At 33.8% G+C, this 23,837-nt stretch overlaps 1 long non-coding RNA gene and 1 pseudogene across 1 annotated transcript; both read left to right on the top strand.

The window, feature by feature from the left end:
• Nucleotides 1–23,837, top strand: part of LOC120217309 — a 41,388-nt pseudogene that overhangs the window by 3,895 nt on the left and 13,656 nt on the right.
• On the top strand, nucleotides 11,774–13,831 carry LOC120217261. The gene is made up of 3 exons (XR_005525140.1): nucleotides 11,774–11,827; nucleotides 11,968–12,041; nucleotides 13,800–13,831. It is a non-coding gene; the product is annotated as an uncharacterized LOC120217261 (long non-coding RNA).

The following is a 23,837-nucleotide window of genomic DNA, read 5'->3' on the forward strand; positions in this document are numbered from 1 at the left end:
GGGACTTTGATATTATCACAGGCTGAGTACATCAACAAAGTACTCTCTAGGTTCAACATGCAAGATGCTAAACCAGTAAGTACACCTTTAGGTGTTCATTTTAGACTCTCCAAAGACCAATCACCAAAGACGGAGGAAGAACGTGCACACATGGTGAAGGTGCCGTATGCCTCAGCAATTGGAAGTCTGATGTATGCCATGGTTTGTACCAGACCAGATATTGCTCATGCAGTGGGAGCTGTTAGCAGGTACATGAATAATCCGGGCAAGGTACACTGGGAAGCAGTCAAATGGATCCTCAGATATCTTCGGGGTACCACAAACAAAGCACTTTGTTTCAAAGGTGGAGATATGATACTGACAGGCTATGTAGATGCTGACTTAGCCGGAAATGTCGACATCAGAAGGAGCACTACAGGGTATGTCTATACTTTAGGAGGAACTGCAGTGAGTTGGGTTTCTCAACTACAGAAGATAGTTGCTCTCTCCACAACTGAAGCAGAATATGTCGTTGTTACGGAAGCCAGCAAGGAGATGGTTTGGCTCCAAAGTTTCTTGGAAGAGTTAGGCAAGAAACAAGAAAATAATATCTTGTATTGCGACAGTCAAAGTGCTATCCATCTAGCAAAGAATCCGTCTTTTCATTCCAGGACAAAGCACATACAATTGAGATATCATTTTATCCGGTCTCTTCTGGAAGATGGGATTTTGAAACTTGAAAAGATTAGTGGAGCTCAAAATCCGGCAGACATGTTGACAAAGACGGTGACTACGGACAAACTGAAGTTGTGTTCAACTTCAGTTGGCATGCTAGAATAACAAGACCAGACATGCTGCTGCATTGATCGAGGTGTGAAGACATATTAAAATCAGTCTTCAAGTGGGAGATTGTTAAAAGTTTCAAAGTTTGGTAACCAACTTTGGAAAATGTTTTTTTCAAAGTTTGGTAAATGTTTCTTTGAAAAATGTTTTTCAAAGTTTGGTAAAATTTTGGTAGATGTTTGTTGAAAATAGGAATGGGTAAATTCACTTTAGTCATTGCACTTTAGGGTATTTTCAAAGATTAGTCCCTAAGTTTCTACTATAAATACCCTTACCCATTTAGCTTCAAAATCATCCCAAAACATTTCTTTCTTCCTATACTAGAGAGCTTTCTTGTGAGTAGTGAGTGTTTTGTAAACACCTGTAAATTTTCTCTCTTAGTAAAAGATCTGCAGCAGCCCGGAGACGTAAGCACAATTGGCTGAACTCCGTTATCAATTTTCGGGTATTATTTTTCCGCTTTTATTTCGCATTCTCACTAATCTGGTTATAGGGAAATTACTTGTACTCGGTTTATTTTCCTAACAAAAATAAAACAATCGAACTTCTTCCACCTGAATCACTATAAACAGCTAAATTCAAAGAGGAATTTAAAGGTCAATGTTGAAACTCGAAAGCATCGAGCAATGGATGCATTGAATTCCAAGAAAAAAACAACACTGACAGATCTACAAATGAATCAACACAGAAATAATTGGAAAATTAAAAACAAATGACGAAATTACGTCGAAGAAAGCATGTGATCATACCTTTAACTAAAGGAAAAGAACCCGAGAGAGGGGATGTTGTTTAAACAAGTTATGGAAGTTTTGAATGCGTCAGAGAAAATACGGAAACAACCTTTTGAATTCAAATGCTTGATTTGTGTAGAATTTTAGATTTGGTACAATACAAGCCTGTAAGTGAATAAATAATGTGAATTTTCTTTTTTAACTCTCTTGCCAAATTAGAAAAGAGAAAATAACCTCAGTGACCGAAAATGCCTTATAATATATGATTTTAACCAACTTTTTTTGGATTTGCGAAAATGACCAACAAAATCGCAACGCGAATTCCAATTTCACAACTCAGTTTCCAAATTCACGTTGCGATAGTCGGAATTCGTGTTGCGATAGTCCAAAATCATTGCGATTTTCTAAATTCGCGTTGCGATAGTCCGAATTCGCGTTGCGATTTTCTGAATTCGCGTTACGATAGTCCAAAATCATTGCGATTTTCTAAATTCGCGTTGCGATAGTCCAAAATCATTGCGATTTTCTAAATTCACGACCACGAGACGGACGACGACGACGGTGCGCGAGAGTCCCCCTTGTTCTCTTTCACTCAACAAGGAAGTGGGAAATCCAAGCCTTGAATACCCATTCCCAATAGTGTTTCCAATACTATGTGGGATTGAGCATTACCAACACTTATTTCCAATGCTAAGTTGAAACATTTAACATTTGGAAGTTGTAACACATTTAACCAAGTGAACATCCTACTCGGTGGCCAAGATGTAGATGCATCCTTTTAGAACACATTCGTCTTGTGTTGATTATATTTCCACCCCACAATTTCAACAAATCTTATGTGATTCTCATGCACTAGTGGTATTACCTACAATGACAAACGTAATTATTGTTTTATATTTTAAGTAGCTAAGCACATGATCTATGTTAATGATTAAATGAGAAGGTTTAATCAATGCTTGAGAAGGCAATGTACTTGGCGAAAGTTGGGTTAAGAGAAGTGTTAAATGTGTTCCAACTTCCAAATGTTAAATGTTTCAACTTAGCATTGGAAACAAGTGTTGGTAATGCTCAATCCCACATAGTATTGGAAACACTATTGGGAATGGGTATTTAAGGCTTGGATTTCCCACTTTCTTGTTGAGTGAAAGAGAACAAGGGGGACTCTCGCGCACCGCCGCCGCCGTCTGTTTCGGGTCGGGTCGTGGTCAATACGTGTCTTCGACACGTCCGCGCGGATACTATCTTTTTAGGGAAAATTCTTAAGAAACAAATACGAATTATAATCCTACAACAATTAAATAAGATAAGCTTTTATTCTCAACGTGTTTATTTAAAAAAAAGAGAGAAAATTCGGACTATCGCAATGATTTTGGACTATCGCAACGCGAATTCGGAAAATCGCAACACGTCCGCGCGGATACTATCTTTTTAGGGAAAATTCTTAAGAAACAAATGCGAATTATAATCCTACAACAATTAAATAAGATAAGCTTTTATTCTCAACGTGTTTATTTAAAAAAAAGAGAGAAAATTCGGACTATCGCAATGATTTTGGACTATCGCAACGCGAATTCGGAAAATCGCAACGTGAATTTGGACTATCGCAACGCAAATTTAGAAAATCGAAGCGCGAATTCAGAAAATCGAAGCGCGAATTCAGAAAATCGCAGCGCGAATTCAGACTATCGCAACGCGAATTCAGAAAATCGCAATGATTTTGGACTATCGCATCGCGAATTCCGAAACTGAGTTGTGAAATTGGAATTCGTGTTGCGAATTTAATATAGCGTTGCGATTTTGTTGGTCATTTTCGCAAATCCAAAAAAGTTGGTTAAAATCGTATATTATAAGGCATTTTCGGTCACTGAGGTTATTTTCTCATTAGAAAAATACATGTATAAAAAATAACTTTACAAACAAGGTTAAAACCATATTAAATATTTAAATATTTTTAGAAAATAATGTATTTTATAAGATCATAGATATTGGTACAATAAAAATGAAGATGTTCGACGAGATTATTCGAACATATAATAATATAAGATATTCGAACAATTGTGTGCAATTGTTGTTTTCTCTTTGATGTCAGATGTAAAGACAATCAAGATTCTAGTTCAATGGGATAAAATATAATTAACAATAAAAAAATGTGATGAGCAAAATCAAAACTTGAAGGTCTAAAAAGATATTTTTTATATTTTTTTAATAATAAAAAATTAGAGGACAATGGCCCCTGGGACTGAACATATCTCTAGTCAGATAACAATGTACTAGGGGAAAATATCTTAAATGAAAATTTCGTGTTAGAACAAGACAATCATACACATAACAATTCTAAGAACTACAAAAAAGTTAAAATTTGTTGGCACGATGAATTTGAGAAGAATAATAGAATCCAAATCATCATAAAAATATATAACAAGAAATATATAATTATTATTGGTGATCAAGATTATGTTATGCATAACATTAATTATGACGATACAGTTGTTAGCAATATTAACATTTAAATGACCTTACTGAAGTAAAGTCTAAGTTACTTTGCATAATTAAACTTAGCATGATTTGGATTCGATTAATATTTATCGTTGATTAACATCCTTTAAGGGGTTTCATGAATATATTATTAAGGTAGAGAACATTGTTTGTTAAGTGGAGAATTGGATTTTCTATGAGTTTGAATTTTTCATCGAAATTGAGGGGTTTTTTTTTGTCTTGAGCTCCTCACACTCTTTAGAATTCATATCAGGAAGGCTATTGTTAGAGTCTTATGATTTGAATTATATTTTTATCCGGTCTAAAATGTTCATGATATTATTCGCTTGGTAAATAAAAAAGTGCAAAAAATTAGTTTGAGTAAAAAGCTTATCTTGAGTCCATATATGACTGCATTTGTACTATTAGAATAGATCTTTTGTTAAGCAAGTTTCATGATCCCTATAATTGATATTATATATTAAAGTTAAAAGCAAGTTGATTTTCGTAATCCTCTAGTATTCTTATATTTTAGACATCAGTGAAAATTTTCATTTTTTGCATGTAGATTTTTTATTTAAGATTTTTCACGTAAAATCTTATCGTTGTTGTCATCAATTCTAACATTAAATTTATAAAAAAATTAAATAAATGACAACAACATCAATAATCATAATCCAATCAAATAATATAAAGTGCAAACTCAATTACATTTATAAAATCAGATGATATTCAAAATAAAAAAATGTTAATTTAAGACATTACATTATAATTGAAGGGAAAAATATTTAATCCAACCCAAATAAAAGAATTTGAAGTAGTTTAGTAAATAATAAACAATCAAAGTGTAGAAATAAGTATGTAGCATTTGATGTATTTGTTCCATTGTTGTAAGACAAGTTAAATTGCATAACTATAAATTTCATTATATTTACTATGTGGTTAAACTAAAAATATTTTAAATAAACGTATTAAAAAATTAATCAGTAAATGATTATAACTAGAATAATTAAAACTTTCCATATAATTTTATATTGTATTTAAATATCAAATATTAATTTAATAATTCCTCAATTAAATTGGTGTTAGTTGATTCATAACATTAAACTTTAACATAAACTTCGTCACACATTTAATATAGTGTGTGTATATATATTGGTAGTCAATTTGTACAGAATGTCAATGTCCTGATAATAAAAGTGATTAAATCATAGTGTAAGGATCTACTAGAGAGTTTGATCTATTTTGATTGTAATAGTAAATTACTATTAGCGGGAAAATCTAACTCCCGCCCGCTCACCACCTAGGGTTATAATACAATGTTTCTGTGACTCGATTCAAACGAGATAACAAGGTAACCCAACCCCATTTTCTTTCATCGACTTTCTCGTAATCCAAACAGAAAAAGGAAAATAGAGGAAAAATGCCTACTTACAATTACGGGGAATCGATGTTGATATTCCGTTTGAGGCTTACCATTGCCAACTTGTTTACATGGAGAAAGTTATTGAAGCTCTCCAAAGGGTATATTTTCTTATATTCTGTATTTCCTTTTTCTGTTTAGTGGTAAGGAATTTTATTTTTATTCTTAGTCGTGGAATTGAATGAACAGTGATCACATGTCTGATTTTTCTTCAACTTTTATTTTAGAGAAAATTTTAAACCATTTTTTAGCTTATTGACATTAATATTTTCAAAAATGTATTTAAGAAGATTTTGGTTATCTTTTGAAACATGGTTATGCAATTGAAGGTCATTCGGGTAATTGCCGCTTTTATTTTGGCGTAGTTGAGTTGGATATTGATGTTAGGCTGTTTTAAGTTATTGTTCTGAGTTCTATTTTTAGAAATACTAAGTGTTGAATGGTATAGATATTGTTTATTCAATGGCTATTTCCACTTGCTGCTTTATGTCGCAGAGGTGTAATGTACTTTTGGAGAGTCCTACTGGAACTGGGAAAACATTATGTCTTCTCTATGCCACATTGGCCTGGAGGAAAAGTTTGGGCGGTTTTTCAACTGGTAGTAATAAAATAAAGAGTGGAGTCTTTGAGAGACAATCTGATGTACGATCTCCACAATCTGAGGCCAGTAACCTTCCAACCATTGTTTATACCTCACGAACTCACAGCCAACTTCGGCAAGTCATTCAAGAGTTGAGAAGAAGCTACTACAGGTCATAGTTGATTATTTCATGACACATTTTTTATGTTTCTTCACCACTAGCTTGTTAGCCCTGTTGTGTTATGCGTACTTCGCTGTAGTGGAGATGATTAATATGTTAATGCCTTTTATATTTCTAATGTCGAAGTTGGCTTCATATCCGACACCTCAAAGTTGGCATGAGTATAGGTTTTGACCCTCCAAATTTAAGGAAAAACTAGAAGGCATCTGTTGGCTCATGCTTGTTTCTGACACCTGCACCTAAGCTCATCTTGTTCAGTCTTGGCATTGCCCATATTTGGCGGTAGACCAAAGTCTGTTGGCTGGCCTACGAGATATGTCTGATTTTGTCTTATTCTACAAGCCAGAGCAGAGGAGAATCTTGTTGAGTTGATAACTACTTCTTTCTCTCTTTTTCTAAATAATATTTTTGTGGGTAGAGTTGTTTTCTTATCTGGTTTGATTAGATAAGATCTGGAATCTCAAGATGATATAAGATGCTTTAAAACTGAGCAATTGTGAAACTCTATTAATCCATGTATTCTATTGCTCGATCAAGTTGGAGCTTTAGCTTGATTTGGTTATTTCTATCTGTTTTGAACAGTTTGATCAATTTGCAGTCTCAATCTAGTTGCTCTTTGATTGAAGTAAAAAGAACTGCTGTATTTCTAGGAAACCTTTTCACTCTAGGGTTCAACTTGATTTATTCTTGGATTTATCTTCATTTTTCTCCTTGCCTAGCTGGATGTTTTGCATTTATGATTAGTATTTAGACAAAATAGTGCATGTCTGAAGTATTTAAAAAGAAGAAAAATGAGGGTATAACAACAATTGAATTTTCATTTCTTTGAATATGGTGTAGAATTTGTTTTATCAAAAGAAAGAGAAAGGTGAAGATACTGCAGATTTCCAGCCTTTTCTTGTCATATATCACATCTACGGGAACTTCTCTTGCTGCCAATCATTGTTGTTACAGTATGTTCTTAAGAACCTTCAGGGTAGCAGTGGACATTTATTTTGTTGATACTTCAAGCCTTGAAATTGCATTAAAAAAATTATTTTAGAATTGCTCTTATATTTTTTATATAGTAGAAGTATAGAATATATTGTATAAAGTCATAAAATATTAATTTTAAATTTAATATTTTTGTCAACTTAAAGTTTATATTTGGATTCAAGTATCCGAATATTCGATCCAAAATTTTAGATATATGATTTTTTCATATCGGATACATATCACAATTTTAGTGATCCGAATTTCAGGATATCTAAATTTTCGGATAAGATCTGATATCCGAAAATGTACACCCCTATCTACCTCAATCTCATCACTATTAGTTATTACTACGTCATCCACATACATTATTAGCAAGTGTTAGACCTGTTTTGAATGAACAATGATGAATCTGTTAGACAAAATGTTAATTTGAGATAAATAATAATAATAATGAACATGTATTATTATTTATCGAACGAAGCAAAATAAATACAAAATTGAAGTAGAGGAATGAAATGATTTACTCGTATATGTAGACATGAAATCTGATGAGTGGAGTCAGATATATAGAAGATGAAATTTTGTTGAAGCTTATATGAACACTTTTCTTAAGACATATTCGTCTTCTCTTCAATGCTTTGAGTAACATTGGACGTTGGTCTCCCAGAATACAATAACAAACAACCATAACAATAAACACAACCGTAGTGATCAGTCGAGCACAATCTTGTCTTTCTCTATCACCAGAAAGAATGAATTTTGAAGGAATTCTCTGTTTTCGAATTCAATGTTGTGAATTGTAACGTGTGTCTAAGAAGTGTGCCTCAACTAGTCTATATATAGATGGATTAAAGGGTTAAGACCTTTTGATGAAATGATTTAACCGTTCGATTAAAGGACTTATCCTTTTGATGAAAGGGTTAAACCTTTTCATAAAGTGAATTGTTGAATAGATATGACTTAATGAATGCAACTTTAAAGCAAAAATTAAGTTTATTCACCAGATGACATGATTTATTATTAATTAGTTATAAATAGCATCAATTTACAATGATGATTACATATATATAAATTGGGATGAAATTGAAATGTTGAAAAATTAAAAGGTCCAATTTACAATGAAAGATATAGTTTGGGATAAAACTAAAATATTGAAAAAATTTTAGGACAAATTTAAAAATGATAGAGTTTAGGAAGAAATTAAAATGTTAAAAAATTGAGGATAAATTTAAAATGATTATTTTTTTCAAATATTATTTTCATTATTTTGTATATAAAACACCTTAAATATTGTTAAGAGAATAAATATATAAAATGTGTATTTAGGTATGACACGGATATTGATTTTGAACAATAAAAAATTATTATATTATTTTATTGTTAGATTGTGATTGGAGAAGACTAAAAATTCAATTATATTTGATAAATTGAAGAATGTCATTTAAAAAAGAAAAAGAAAAACATGCTTAGATTTAATTTGAAATTAAATGAATTAATGAGAGGAATGGAGAAATAGAAAATAAATTGAGAAATTTATTGAATTGAAAAAAATTAGGGGCATTAATCGTAAAGGTAAAAATCGATATTGAAAAAATTAGGGGTCTCAATTGTAAAAGTAAAAAATAAGATTGAAAAAAATTTGGGGCCTTAATTATAAAAGTAAAAATTGTGATTGAAAAAATTAGGAGCGTTATAAAAGTAAAAAGTGAGATTAAAAAAACTAAAGGCCTCAATACAGGTATAAAGTGAAACTAAAAAAAATTATGGAGCTCAATTATAAAAGTAAAAAGTGGGATTAAAAAAATCATGAGCCTTAATTATAAAGGTAAAAAATAAGATTAAAAAAATAAGATCTAATTAAAAAAATAAATTAAAGGTATCAATTATAAAAATAAAAAAACTAGATTTAAAATAGTTAGAAACATCAATTATAAAGATAAAAAAAAATTAAAAAAATAAGACCTATAAGAATTAGAGTGCCTGAACAATCGCTCATGGTGTTCCCCTATTAGCCCGACTCTGATCTTATACATATACTTTTTAAAAACATTATTTATTCACAATTACATTAATAATTAAATGGCATAACTTTATCCTAATTTATTTAAATGCAACAAGGCCCACCTTCCAGGGGTTTCCAGCCCAGCTAATTTAATAGCCGTTGGAAATCTCCCAAAGTTTTAACGGGGTTTTGGCTAGTATATATAGATGACATAAGAAACGTTGCCACGCTTTCTTCTACCCAACTCCAACCTCTCTGCAAATATGGCCGTTCCCATTACACACTTTCCCTCTCAATTCCCCATTCTTGAAAAAACTAGCCGTTCCTCTTTTTCTACTTCAATTCCCTAATCTTTTTTTTCAATTCCGTTGTATATCGATAGATTTATTTTCCAACAACATAAATTTAGGAAATGTTTCTGTTGAGTTTCAATAGATTCTTGAGCAATGAGTTCTGGTCGTTATGCGGCTTGCAGATATTTGAGGAGAGATGCACGGAAGACTGTATTCTCTGGCCTTATTTTCCGTCAAATAATCCCCAAAGAATTGTTTCTGTTCATAGAATCTATGGTGCCAGTAACGTCACAAAGTTACTTCAGGTATCCATGATATATATTATCTCAGTTTTGGGTTTTGGATTTATTTTCAGATTTGTTGTTAGATTTTAACGATTTAAAAATGTTTTAGTAACGATTTTCAATATTATACAAGATTTCTTGTCGATTAATAAGGATGACATTGCTTGATATTTATTTATACTCACTCTACCGTCGAAATCCTATCTTTTTTCTGTTGAAGAGAACCTGTTTGTATTTATGTCTGAATGATCCTAAAACTGCTTGCATTGACGAAGCTTCACAATTATACAGACAGTGTATGATAATGAGGTTTGAAACTGACTGTTTTTACTAGATTCTTTAGGCGAATTCTGGTTATGAATCTTGCTAACGCCACCTTTGTTTAAGTTTTGCCAGTTTGTTCTTGATAAATGTTTGGGGTTCTCTTTTATTTTATCCTGATGTTAAACATAATTGTTTAATATTTATGACCGATTGCTCCACCATATAAGACAAAGGAAGATATTTTACTTTTCTACAAGCACAATGATATTGAGAAAGAAAGCTTTGGTAGGTTGTCTATGTTGTCTATTTCCCCTTATCTTTGGACAATAACGTGAAATCTTATTTGGGTTATCTTTCTGATCTATTAGCTATATTTGAGGGCTGTTTCAGATATTTGTACTTGTTATATTGATAACTGAAGCTAATGTAAAATTTGTACCTTGTTTTACAGTAGTTTTGTGGGTTTGACTGTGACATGGTATTATTTGCCATCTGATTAATTTTCCTAACCTTTTGCTCTACTTTTGACATTTTTATGAGGCATAATGCTTTGTTTCTGCTTTAATTTCCAGGAAATTAAGTTTGAGCCCAATGTTATGTGTGAACCAATTGACAAGAATATCACCTTTGAAGCTAGAATGCAGGTTAGTCCCTCTAAAGGTAGTGAAGTAGCAGGGGTTAGTAAACAAGCTAGTTCCAGTAACGTCACAAAATTACTTCAGGTATCCATGATATATATATTATCTCAGTTTTGGGTTTTGGATTTATGTTCAGATTTGTTGTTAGATTTTAACTATTTAAAAATGCTTCGGTAACTATTTTCAAGATTATACAAGATTCTTGTCGATTAATAAGGATGACATTGCTTGATATTTATTTATACTCATTCTTTCTCCAGTATAAATCCTATATTTTTTCTGTTGCAGAGCATCTGTTTGACTTTATGTCTGAACGATCCTAAAACAGCTTGCATTGATGCCTATAGGCTATAATCGGCATGCATATGGCTGTTCCTTCAAGGATATGTCTCTATTTCTTCCATAAATCTTGTTTGTTATTTATATTTTATTAAATTAAATTTTAACAACCGCATACTTGAAAACTATTTTAATATATGTTTAATTATTATGCTGATTTCCCCCTAACTTCCCCCATTTCTTTCCCTATGTGTTCCTAACCTTATCTCTACCATCTTTGTGGTGCTTGTCTCATCTTCAAGCCATTGCAAGTGATAAAATGGACAGAAACTCCAACTGTATGCATATGAGAAATAAAGAAAATCTAGAAGATTTGATGTTGTTTATCATGAAAATGCTCATGTTCTCCTTCACGATGAATATATATCACATTGAATGTGTAAGACTTGACTTTTCTCTTTTTCTTCTGGATTGTTTATTTGATCTATAATATAGGACTCTCACATGCACTGCATTTTTTGTTTGCTGTCATTGAGGCCAACTTGTTTGTCCATCCAACTTATGGACAATGGACAAGATCAACCTGAAGTGACAACTATTTCCATGGACCCTAATGTTGTATCGTATTTGCACAATGACTTTCTCTTAGTTGTTCCCGAGGAAAAAGAGAAGCTCGGGATTTTCTTGAGGAGGTATATTGACTAAGGACTATAGACATGGTTGCCTACATTTACATAGTGAAATTATCATGATATATAAGAATTATGTTTGCAGGAAATACACAAATGTGCGGGTGGTGATGATCTATCTTCAACATGTCGGACGGAGGACTTAAATAGTTAATGGTTTGGAGTGCAAGATCACTTGCAATTCTTCCAAGGTATACCCAATTAGATATTCCGTCGCACATTAGTGAAATTTTCTTCTTTTTTTCCCATAAGATTGTTTTTTCTTGTAAATAGATATGATAAGTTAAATGACTGGAACTGGTACCTAATAGGTCTTTTGTTTTGGATACAGATTGTTCCGAGTTAAACGACAAGCAGCCTAAAATCAGAACATCTAGTGCCATAACCGAGCAATGGTTTCAAACGGTAATTCAATTAGACTACAAAGTCTATAACGATATCAGAGATTACTCTTGGCATATACTTCGCTAGCATAAGTAGATATGGTATGTCTGAATCCATTTGCTGCTATGTTCTGTTTGCTCAAGAATTAAAGGACAATAATGAACCATAAAGCAATTTCTCGCATGAGTTAAATCCAATTTCTTATATTCCAATTTAAATATTATTTTTTCAAAAAAATAAAAGAAACTTCCTCGGACGTTTTCTTTGGATTTCTGTGTTTGTCTGTCGAGTCATGCATTATTTACATACAAACACAGATATTAGGGACTGGGTAAGAGAGTTGACAGTGGCAAGAAAATGGAAACCTTTTACTTTCATAACATGGAGGGTAAAAAGGAGGTTTTTTATGAGGCCTCATCTTCTATCAAAAAAAAAAGAAAATGGAAACCTTTTTCCTTTCTAAATGAAATCATGGTTCAGTGTAGTGTCATTCATATATGACTTGCCAAATAAAGAAATATATTGAGGGCGCTCTAAGAATTATAAGTTTAATCTGTGTAAGTTGGTGGTGGTATTTGAGCCACGAGGGTCTAGTGTACATAGGAGATAATATGATATATTTCTTTCTGGTGTATTACATGACACATATGTTCATTATCCATTAAGTTATTCTTTTGGCTAAAATTTAGCTTCCTGATGTGTAGCATGAGCGGAAGCATTCTGAACAAAATGTCGGTGCTCCTAATTAAGTAGAAGTAGTAAGTGTGATTTAGATTCTTACCCATAGTGAAAGGTATTTCTTTTAAGAGATATGTTACTTGCAATTGTGTTTTTCTTATTGGTGGATACTGAAAAAATCTTTTATGATAGGGTTGGCCTTCTATAGCACTACTCCTTCTTGCTAGCAATAATAATCCTAACCAAGCAGCTACTGATCTTAGTAATTCAACTTCTCAAAATCATCATCAAGCGGAGGTCTGTGATGAATTTGATCCCCACGGTTCAGTTTCAGGTATGAAATTGTATATGAATTCAATGGATTTTATGTTCCAATTCTTTTATTTGGATGGTCATAGAATTTGACTTGTTCTTTTGCTTCACATTCAATTTTATTATTAGTTTTATTTATTTTTCATGTTGTAGGTTTCAGTATATTTTTTTATTTCTGAATTACATTTTTCTTGTCAAATGGTTAGTCATTTAACAGGGATATTATTTTTGGGGAGCTAAACCTTTTGTAAATAGTTATAACTAGTGACAGTGTAAAATTAAAACAAAAAGACCATTTTGGGTGACTTATTTGAGTATTGATTTTTAAATTGAAACATAAAATCCTTGAACTTGCTTTGGATTGTCTATATGTATGTAGAGTCTTTCTTTCCCGATCTATATTTTGAATGTTTATTTTCCTTTTGTAGTCTGCTTCATGTTTTTATTAACACTAAGGGAACACATAATGTATCTGAAATTCTGCTATTTTTGACTGCTTATTGTCTTCATGTTTATTTTTTTTCAATTTGATTTTGAAAATTCAAAAGTTTCATTTTTACATAATGATTGCTGACATGATCTGTTTTTAATTCCATGACTCTGGAAGAAGATTACTGAATATGGTTTGTGGTACAATAATTGTTAGTTTCTTGTTTCTTAAATTTCTGTTTTTTTTTTTCTTAGATGGGATTTAGATTCTTGCCCATAGTGAAAGGTATCTTTTCAGAGACATGCTACTTGCAATTGTGTTTTGCTTGATGGTCCATACTGAAAATACTTTTATGATAGGGTTAGCCTAACTTCTGTAGCAATTGCTCCCGAGGCTTCTGCTGCTAGCAATAATAATCCTAACCAAACAGCCCCTGATCTTAGTAATTCAGCTTCTTGAAATCATCAAGTGGAGGTCTTGTTTTAGATTTGACATGCTTTGTTGCTTCACATTCCCTTTTATGATTATTTTTTATGTGGCACCGCACAACTGCAGAACAAGAGCAGCCGAGCCAACAAGAAGTCAGAGAAGAAACTACACCAAAGCCGCAACTATGAAGATCAAGCAGGCAGCGGAATTGGAACACAGTGCGCAGACCACTACCTGAATCCAAGCTTTTTCCCTGCCCTTAACTTGGAGTTGCTGACCTATAGTCCGAGGGTTTAGTAATTTAAATGGGGATACTATTTTTGGGGAGCTAAACCATTTGTGGTTATTTACATACTAGTCATAGTTTTAAATTAAAACATAAAAGACTATTTTGGTGACTTATTTTAGTTTTGATTTTTATATGCTCAATTCAAATGAATTTACTGGTTGGAGTTCCATGTGATTGTAAACAAACTCCTTCTGCGGTTCTCTTTTGACCAATGCTGAACAAACTTATTGAATGTTCTGTCTGATTCATTTGCCATCATCCCTGTTACAGCTGAAAACCATGCTACTGATTTTGATGCCCGTGTCGACTCCAGTGCTATGACCACCTTGCTACCAATCAATCGCATCTAATTTTGGAAATCAGGTAACATGATTATTTTAATTTGGAAGATTTAAATATTTTTCCCTTTCCTCTTCTGTATCTCTCCCTTATTTATTCTGAACTTTTTCTTCTTTGATTCCAGAGGATTTGGTTAATATGTTTTCATCTATATTTTTGTTATATTGTTCTTGATTCAGAGTTTTGAGGGACTTGACTCATCAATTACAGCTGCTCCAACTACTGCAGTAGTTGTCCCTACCACTGCGGTTCTCTTTGCTTTGACCAATGCTGAAACAGACTTATTGGATATTCTGTCTAATTCATTTGCCATCATCCCTGTTACAGCTGAAAACCATGCTGATTTTGATGCCCGTGTCGACTCCAGTGCTATGACCACCTTTGCTACCAATCAATCACATCTAATTTTGGAAATCATGTAACATGATTATTTTAATTTGGAAGATTTGTTAAATATTTTTCCCTTTCCTCTTCTATATCTCCCTTATTTATTCTGAACTTTTTCTTCTTTGATTCCACTGGACTTCAATATATATTTTAGTTAATCTGTTTTCATCTATATTTTGTTATATTGTTCTTGATTCAGAGTTTTGATGATTCGTTTGATCCTTTTAAAGTTCTCCCTTCAACTGATATTGTCCCAGTGTTGCATAAATTTCCACTTACATGCCTACTTTCCAGCCTGCAACAACCAGAATGCTGTAGTTCCTCAGTGCACTTCTACAAATTCTGAGACAGTTGGAAACTTCACCACTGGGGACTCTGCTTACTCTGTACTAAGTTTGTCTAGTTTTCAACCGCCATCAACAAACTCCCAGTTTCTGCCTCAAGAATTGACAACTCCAAATCAGGAAAATGATATTATGGCTGATGTATATGTGCAGTCAAGTGCTAATCAATATAGTCAACCGCCACAACCTGGTGCTAATCACTGTGGCCAACCCTCATAGCCAAATGCTAATCTATATGTTCAACCTGGACAGTCAAATGTTAATCCATATGCCCAACCTATGCAATCAATCTCGAATAATTCGTATGACAATTTTAACCCACAGACAATGTCTATGCTCCCTCAGATCCTAGAATATACTGCCCAAATCAGCAATTAGAGCTTCAACTCTCAGATAGGTCTAATGCTCTCGTCATTTCACACATGGCTGCTCAACCTCAAACTAACAATGATGTACTGGGTGGTTTAATTTCACATTCATTTGAGTTCAAGGTCTAAGGTTTTATACCTTTTGCTAGGCGTTTGCTTTAGGGAAGCTTTATTTTGGTTTCATGGTTCTTAAGATGAATCCCATCTGTTTTGTAGGGTTTAGAGGTTGAACTCTTGACAAAGTTGTGCAACTTCAGGACGATCATGAGGTATGTACCAAAGTATTTTACCCAGATTGCTAGTCTCCGTTTCTTACTTGGGCTAATATTTTTGTTGCAATTGTTTGTTGATACTTGCTATCATGACTCTGAAACTTATCTTTGGGAGATTGTCCCTAGAGTTTCGTACCCTTTGCAATACTTTCACCAATTATTCTATGCATTTTGAAATCTTTTCTAGGATTCCCTTCATGAAAAGTTTTTTCTTCTAGATGAGCAAGAAGGAAGACACTGATGATAACAAGACACATTTTTTCTCTTGAGATTTTACAGGTTAACGTTAGTCACAATCAATCTGTGAATTGCAAGTTGATTTTGCAGAAAAATGAAGGAGATTGAAGAAGTAAAATAGAAGTTGAGAGAAAAGGTAAATTTCATTGAAAATTCATCACGTATGATTCGTTACAATTGTTTTGATATATAAGTAATTCAGGACATCAGCAAATTATTTTAATACAGTTGTCCGTTCCTTGTCTTCTACCGCAACAACTTCATTCTAGTTGGTTTTTCTTGTACTGGCTTAAGGAGTATTCTGCTGCATTGAACTGATTGGTATCATTGATTCATTGGGTTCCTCTGTAGTGGGCTACTTCCACAAGGTCTGTTCTTCTAATTGGTCCCCTGAGTTCATAAACACTGTTTCTTTTAGTTTTATGTGTTGTTTAGGCTCCACCAAGTAAGTTGCATTTTGTTGACGTGCTAATTTAGTGATCCTAATGGATATTTCTTGTATAGTTTGCTCATCAACTCAGTAACGTCTTTACAATTTCTACAGACATTGTATGAGAGAATACAATCAGAAAAGGTTAATTCATCATCTGCTGATAGGAAATGGAGGGCTTCTAGTTGTCCAAGTCCCTACTTATCTCTATGCCAGGTAATATAATTCAACTTCTGTTGGTGTAGGAAAATGTTAAAAAAGTCACTACATTTCATTAAACTCTTTTGTGATACAGGTTCATGAGTGCACTTCACAATTTACTCGATAGATCTCTGTTAATACAAAATTTGAAGATGATTGTCAAGCTATCATCGACTTAGTCATACGTTATATTCACGCTGGATAAGCTGATATTTAAAATTGTCAAACAGGCAGTGTTGATTTTCCCCCTAACCTTCCCGTATGTGTTCCTGACTTATATCTACCATCTTTGTCGTGGTGACAGGATTATGAGCTATACTGATTGTTGCTTGGTTGTCACAATACATCTTCACTGGTCGTTCATACCGTACTTGGAGTTCCTCCATTAATCATTATATCCAAATTCCCTACATATACCATGGACAATGCTAAAACTCAGCCTCGACTCTACTACGAGCTACAACCGACTGCTTTTTTTCCATGTAACAAGGTTACTACATAGTTATTGTAGCCACGTAGAGTGTCTGTCACTTACTGAATCAGCCTCTGCGTTAGTATAAATCTCCACACATCTACTTTTTGTTTTCTAGAAGTGTAGACCCTTGCTTGGAGTCCCTTTCAAATACGTACTTGTAAGCAACCTCTAAATGTTTATCCCTTGGTGCATGCATAAACTGACCGATGACGCTCACTATGAAAGCTATATTGGGTCGTGTGTGAGATAGATATATGAATTTCCTTATTTTCTCTTTTTCTTCTGGATTGTTTATTTGATCTATAATATAGGACTCTCACAAGCACTGCATTTTTGTTTGCTGTCATTGAGGCCAAATTGTTTGTCCATCCAGCTTATGGACTATGGATAAGATCAACCTGAAGTGACAACTGTTCCATGGACCCTTATTTTGTAGCGTATTTTCACAATGACTTTCTCTTTAGTTCCGTAGGAAAAAGAGAAGCTCGGGATTTTCTTGAGGAGGTATATTGACCAAGGACTATAGACATGGTTGCCTGTATTTACTTTGTGAAATATAAGAATTCTGTTTCTAAGTTCAGTATTTGCCTGTGTTATGTTGGACTCCTCCTCCAGTTGATTTCTTTGAGATGAATGTTGATGGGGCTGCGTGGTAATGGGTTGATGGGAGGTGTAGGGGGTATTTTAAGAGACTGGAATTGTTCTATTCTGCTGTCTTTTCAGAGAATATTGGTCCTAGCCCTCCCTTTAGCAGAATTGAAAGCTATCATTAAAGGCTTAGAGATTTTTTATCTTCAGCTTGGTGTTCGAAGGGTAGGCTGATTGTTGAGTCCAATTGTAAGTCGGTGGACTGGATTAATTCTCCTTCTTCAGCTCCTCTCTTCTTTTCTAATCTAGTAAAAGACATAGTGTCTATTATTTCAGATAAGGATTGTATCCTTAGATTGATACCTTGGGGTTGTAATTGTGAGGCAGATAAGTTAGCAAAGGAGGGGATTGGGTGATTGTAAGCTTTATTTATTTTCTGTTTTATGTTTTTGTAAGGAACAGTCGTTTTGCTGTTTGTTTAAGTTTTATGTAATATGTTTTATTCAATAAATAATGAGGTACTCTTTTCCTCCTTCCGCTAGTTGGTTCTTTCCTTAGGGAATAAGACCTACTATGAGGGAGGTTTTTAATGAGGCCTCCTACTTCTATCAAAATAAAAAAAACATGTTGGACGACTGGAGGACTTAAAATAGTTAATGGTTTGGAGTGCAAGATCGCTTGCAATTCTTCCAAGGTATACCCAATTAGATATTCCGTCGCACATTAGTGAAATTTTCTTCTTTTTTCCCATAAGATTTTTCTTGTAAATAGATGTATATGATAAGTTAAATGACTGGAATTGGTACCTAATAGGTCTATTTTGTTTTGAATACAGATTGTTCCGAGTTAAACGGCAAGCAGCCTAAAATCAGAACATCAGTGCCATAACAGAGCAATGGTTTCAAATGGTAATTCAATTAGACTACAAAGTCTACAGCGATATCAGAGATTACTCTTGCTCAAGAATTAAGGGACAATAATGAACCATAAAGCAATTTCTCGCATGAGTTAAATCCAATTTCTTATATTCCAATTTAATTATTATTTTCAAAAAATAAAAGAAACTTCCTCGGATGTTTTCTTTGGATTTCTATGTTTGTCTGTCAGTCATGCATTATTTACATACAAACACAGACAATAGAGACCGGGTAAGAGAGTTGACAGTGGCAAGCAATGGAAACCTTTTTCCTTTCTAAATGAAATCATGGTTCAGTGTAGTCATTCATATATATGACCTGCCAAATAAAGAAATATATTTTGAGGGCGCTCTAAGGATTATAAGTTTAATCTGTGTAAGTTGGTGGTGGTATTTGAGCCACGGTGGTCTAGTGTACATAGGAGATAATATGATATAGTTCTTTCTGGTGTATTACATGACACATGTTCATTATCCATTCATCCATATTATCTTTCCCTCTTAAAGCTTCAATCTTTTGGCTTTGGGTTTTGTCTTTCTGAATGTTAGATGATATACAGGCCCAAAATGGTAGTTTTGGGATCTCGGGCAGCGCTGTGCATACATGAAGAAGTAAGTTTACTTAGAGGAAAAGCTCAGACAAATGCCTGCCGTTCCCTTTGCAGAAAGGACTGGAAGTTGCACTGATTTCCCACATGTTGCTGGTACTTCTACACTTTTCCGCATAGATGTCATTTGACATGCACTAGCAATGCCTTGAATATGTCAGCATCTATTCAATATTTCATTTAATTTGAACTTTTAAGTCTGAGATGATGTAAACGTTTATCTTGTATAGACTGACTGTAAAAGTGGATGAGGTGGACTTTGATCCTGGCTTTAGAGTGTCTGGTGTGTAATGACTATTAGGATGACTGTTAAAGTTTTGTATCACATTGGATTGTTATTCAATCCACAAGAAGAAAGTAACAAATGCCTGTCAATATTAATCATGGTAATGCAAAAGTGGTTTGCTCGATTTCCATCTTCAAAGTATTACTTGATGATGGTGATACTGGCCTGCTGATATGACCAACAGGGAGGATTGAGTTCTGTTCTATTCTCTTCTGGACTATACTATTCACTTTCCAGTGAATTGACCCATCTCTCAATATATTTTTTGAAGTTTCTATTTGGAAATAGTTCGGGTGCATCTGGTGTCCACTAATGTTGCTTGTTTATTGTAGATTACATGAAGAACAACCCTCATATTGGAGATGAACCTATTGATATAGAGGATTTGGTGAATATTGGAAGAAAATATGGGCCGTAGGTTTCCGCAGTAGTATTTCCTTTCTATACTTCATATGGCGGTGGTGGTGGTGTTTGTTTTATTTATTTTAAGATGCATGCACTGTAGTAAATCCCCACTACTAACTTTAATATTGCTGATAATGTTTTCTTGCTAATTTATACATATTTTTTTCCTTGCAGGTGCCCTTATTATGTATCACGAGAACTCCACAAGGCTGTTGATATTTATTTGCACCTTACAACTCTTTAGATCGTGAATATAGAAAATCCCTTAGCCTTGAGTGGCACAACATCATACTGATTTTTGATGAAGCTCACAACCTTGTAAGGGAAAATTGAAATTTGTAACTGGAATTTATGTTTAAATTTTAGTTAGAACATATTTGCTTCTGTTAATTGGTATTCTTGGTCACTTCACCGTTGGAATTTAGTCACTATGAATGACATAGGCCAACTGATCTAATGGTTTACTTCTGCCTTCTGTTAGATTGAGTTTAGTTACTGATTTTATGGGAAATATAATGCAGGAGAGTATCTGTGCTGATACAGCCTCTTTTGGCTTCTGGACTTTTTGACGCCATGTATTCTGAAGCTAAAAATGTGCTGACCTAGCTGTCAGGAGGCAAGAAGAATCATATGATAAATCAAGGAATTCTGATAACTTTGCAATCCTTAGAGGTAAGTCAATTGGTACATAGAGAGTGCATCTATGTTGCTGTCCTTAGAAATGCTTTTGCATGCAACTATTTATAACATTTAACCATTTTCAAATGGAACACTTGTTCTTGAATGAGTTTGTATTTGTTCCTGCATTAAGTTAGCTTTGGTTCCTGCATTAAGTTAGCTTTGGTTCTTTAAGTTGCTGATATTGTACTTCTAGAAACCTTTCAGTCACTTTGCTGGCCGCTTCAGCTTAATTTTATTTGTAATTTCGTTATATATATATATATGCATCCTCTCTCTCTATATGTGTGTGGTTTCACATCCTTACCAATATATTTATTTAGAGCTATACTCTTCATATTTTCAGCTCTTTTGAAACTTCAGAAGTGAATTGCTGAAGTTCCCATTGAATCCAAGGAACTTGGATTTACCAAGCCTGGGCCATACATTTATCATATCACTCATGAAACTGCGTCTATGCTTATCGATATTATTGAGGATGCAACTCTGCTGCTTGAGGAACATAAAAAGCATGATGCAAAAGGAAGTGGATGTAAGCTGGAAAGCATTGGCAACATCCTTAAAAGTATATTCAGAGACAAGGGGAATCATCATGCTGATAGTTCTCGTGTAAGCTGAGAACTCAGAGCTTTGAGTTGACGGACTAGTGATAGTGGATGTCATTTCATTACCTTTTTAACAGTGGGCATATTTCCATACTAGTCTTCGCTAAGCTAGGCATCTCGTATTTTAACTTTCTATATTTCAGTTCATGTGCAAGAGGCTGAGGTGAATGCTACAGATATCTTCAAAGGTAATTCAGAGACCAAACTGTTAGAATTTGTTATTTGTTCTTTAATTTTTCTACACGTGTATTTTCTTAGCTCGAGTCAAGTTACTTCTCTATTTAAATCAGGTTTACATTGTTTACTGATCATTATGATTCTTATGGTTGTCAAATGTGAATATTTAAAATGGGCATATGAACACCACCTTTTCTAGGAACCTCATGGTTCTAGAAGAAGATTCATAAGTTACTCTTTTCTTTTTCCTTTCCCTATCTAATCGAAGCATTGGCAGGAAGTCTGGGACCAGTAAGGATTCAGCAAAAATGAACAATGAGAAGTACTGAAAAGGAACTAGTGTTTCTTGGGGTATGCATGTGAAGTTAGTTGGAACTTGTTTCATTTTCGAGTATTTTGGTAGTCATATATTCTTGAAAGTAACAAGGACTGCATGGAATAGTGAAAGCATTTAGTTACAAGAGCAGATCTTTTATCTTCCAGCCTCCTGTATACCAAAATGGGCAGACAAAATATAGCAAGATTTGTGTATTCCAAGGTGCACTATAGGTGCACATGCTTTCTTCGTGTAAAGTTTTAGCTCTATCCTTTTCTTCTCTGAATTTATTGTACTTTTTAATAATTTATGCTCTTCGTACAGCTGCATTAGTCAATAATAACAGATTAAGGAGCTGTAAGGTTCTGGTCCTGGAAACCAGCATTCTGCTGTGATCTTTTGAAATGCTTCGTTGTAAAAAGTGAATTATATTTTCATCTTTTTGAATTTTGGCAGGTAAGTAAGTCATCCAGGACACGTGCTTCAATCCAGGAATTGCCATGCAAACGTTTAATGAAATGGGCGTTGGATCTATTATATTGACATTGGGTACATTATCTCCCTTGGATTCATTTGCACAATAATTGAAATTGTAAGTTTCCGAATTCATTCTTTCTACATCTATTATGCTTTGGGTATCTTGAATATTAGTAACTAAAGAGAAACCTCTTCTGAATGCAATCTCAGAGATTTTGCTGTTCAGTTGGAAATCCTCATGTAATATCCTCAAATCATATATGAGCTGGAGTTGTCTCACTTGGTCCATCAGGTCGTCCCTTCAATTCATCTTTTCAGAATCGTGATCTCCAGAATACAAACAAGAGCTTGGGAATGCTATTGGTATGCGAACATTTTCATTGGTAATAGTTGTGTGGAAACTGATAAGAAACAGTTTGTTTCTTCAGTTAATCTCATTCAATCTCGAAAAGAATACAAGAGTCTTTTAAAGACTGTAATACAAAGAATTGTACCTAGGTTAGGACTCCTACAGCCTTACAAGTCTTATCTAAAACTTATGATAGAGTTTAATCTAATCTAAACTACTTTAACATATCCACAAGAAGTAAACTAGAAGTAAACTGTAGAACTCCTAATTTACAAATTACAGTCGGTTACAAGTTACAGTTTGATGTATCAATGGCATAAAAAATAGTATTATTTAACCAGCTCTAGATTCTCTTCTCATATTTTCAATCCAATGAGAAATATAATCGCTAATTGATGGTAGAAATGCTGTTGATTCTCTTCTCAACTTCATCATGCTATTGCACTAGAGTATTCATTGAATGTGCAATTGTTTTGAATAATAGATGTGAGCAGTTCATGTTATATGAATAAAATATACTATGAGAATTGCCAATAGGTCCGTAGCTCAGTGGGAGACCACTAGACTTCAGATAAAACGTGCTATGACTCTCTACCCTGGTTGGCTGAGTATACATGTTCAAAGAATTCAGACTGTGTAAAAGAAACGAGTACATTGTTTACATGAGGCAGTGTCACCTGTTAATGCTCTGATCTTAGAGGGATTCTAAGTTTATTCATAGAAACGGTAACAGTTTTTTTTTCAGTCAATTTTGTCTAATTGTACCTGATGGACCGCTTGTATTCTTCCCATCTTACTACCTTTTGGACCAGTGCATTAGCTATTGTAAGAACATGGTAAGATCTTGGAGCAAGATTGATGGAGAAGGGGAAATTACTCCCTTTATTTAAGCTTCATAAACATTATCTCCTTCCAGGGTAACACAAACTCAAGTACAATATGGGAAAGAATATACAAATTTAAGAAACCCGTTATCGAACCCAGACAAGCATCCCTCTTTCCTCTGGCAATTGAGGTAGTAAATTCATGAAAATTTTAATTTGTCCTTCATTGTATTCTAAGTTAATCAAAGACTTCATACCACAGATGAATAGTTTCTTTTCTTTGGCAGGACTGTATGAATAAACTAAAGGACACCACTTTCGGTGCAGTATTTTTGGCTGTTTGTCGTGGAAAGGTATGCTGATCTCATCCAAAACTTGAAGCAGAATTTTGTTTTTG

This window comes from Hibiscus syriacus, unplaced genomic scaffold (assembly GCF_006381635.1).
Source record: "Hibiscus syriacus cultivar Baekdansim isolate YM2019G1 unplaced genomic scaffold, ASM638163v2 tig00110186_pilon, whole genome shotgun sequence".
NCBI lineage: Eukaryota > Viridiplantae > Streptophyta > Magnoliopsida > Malvales > Malvaceae > Hibiscus > Hibiscus syriacus.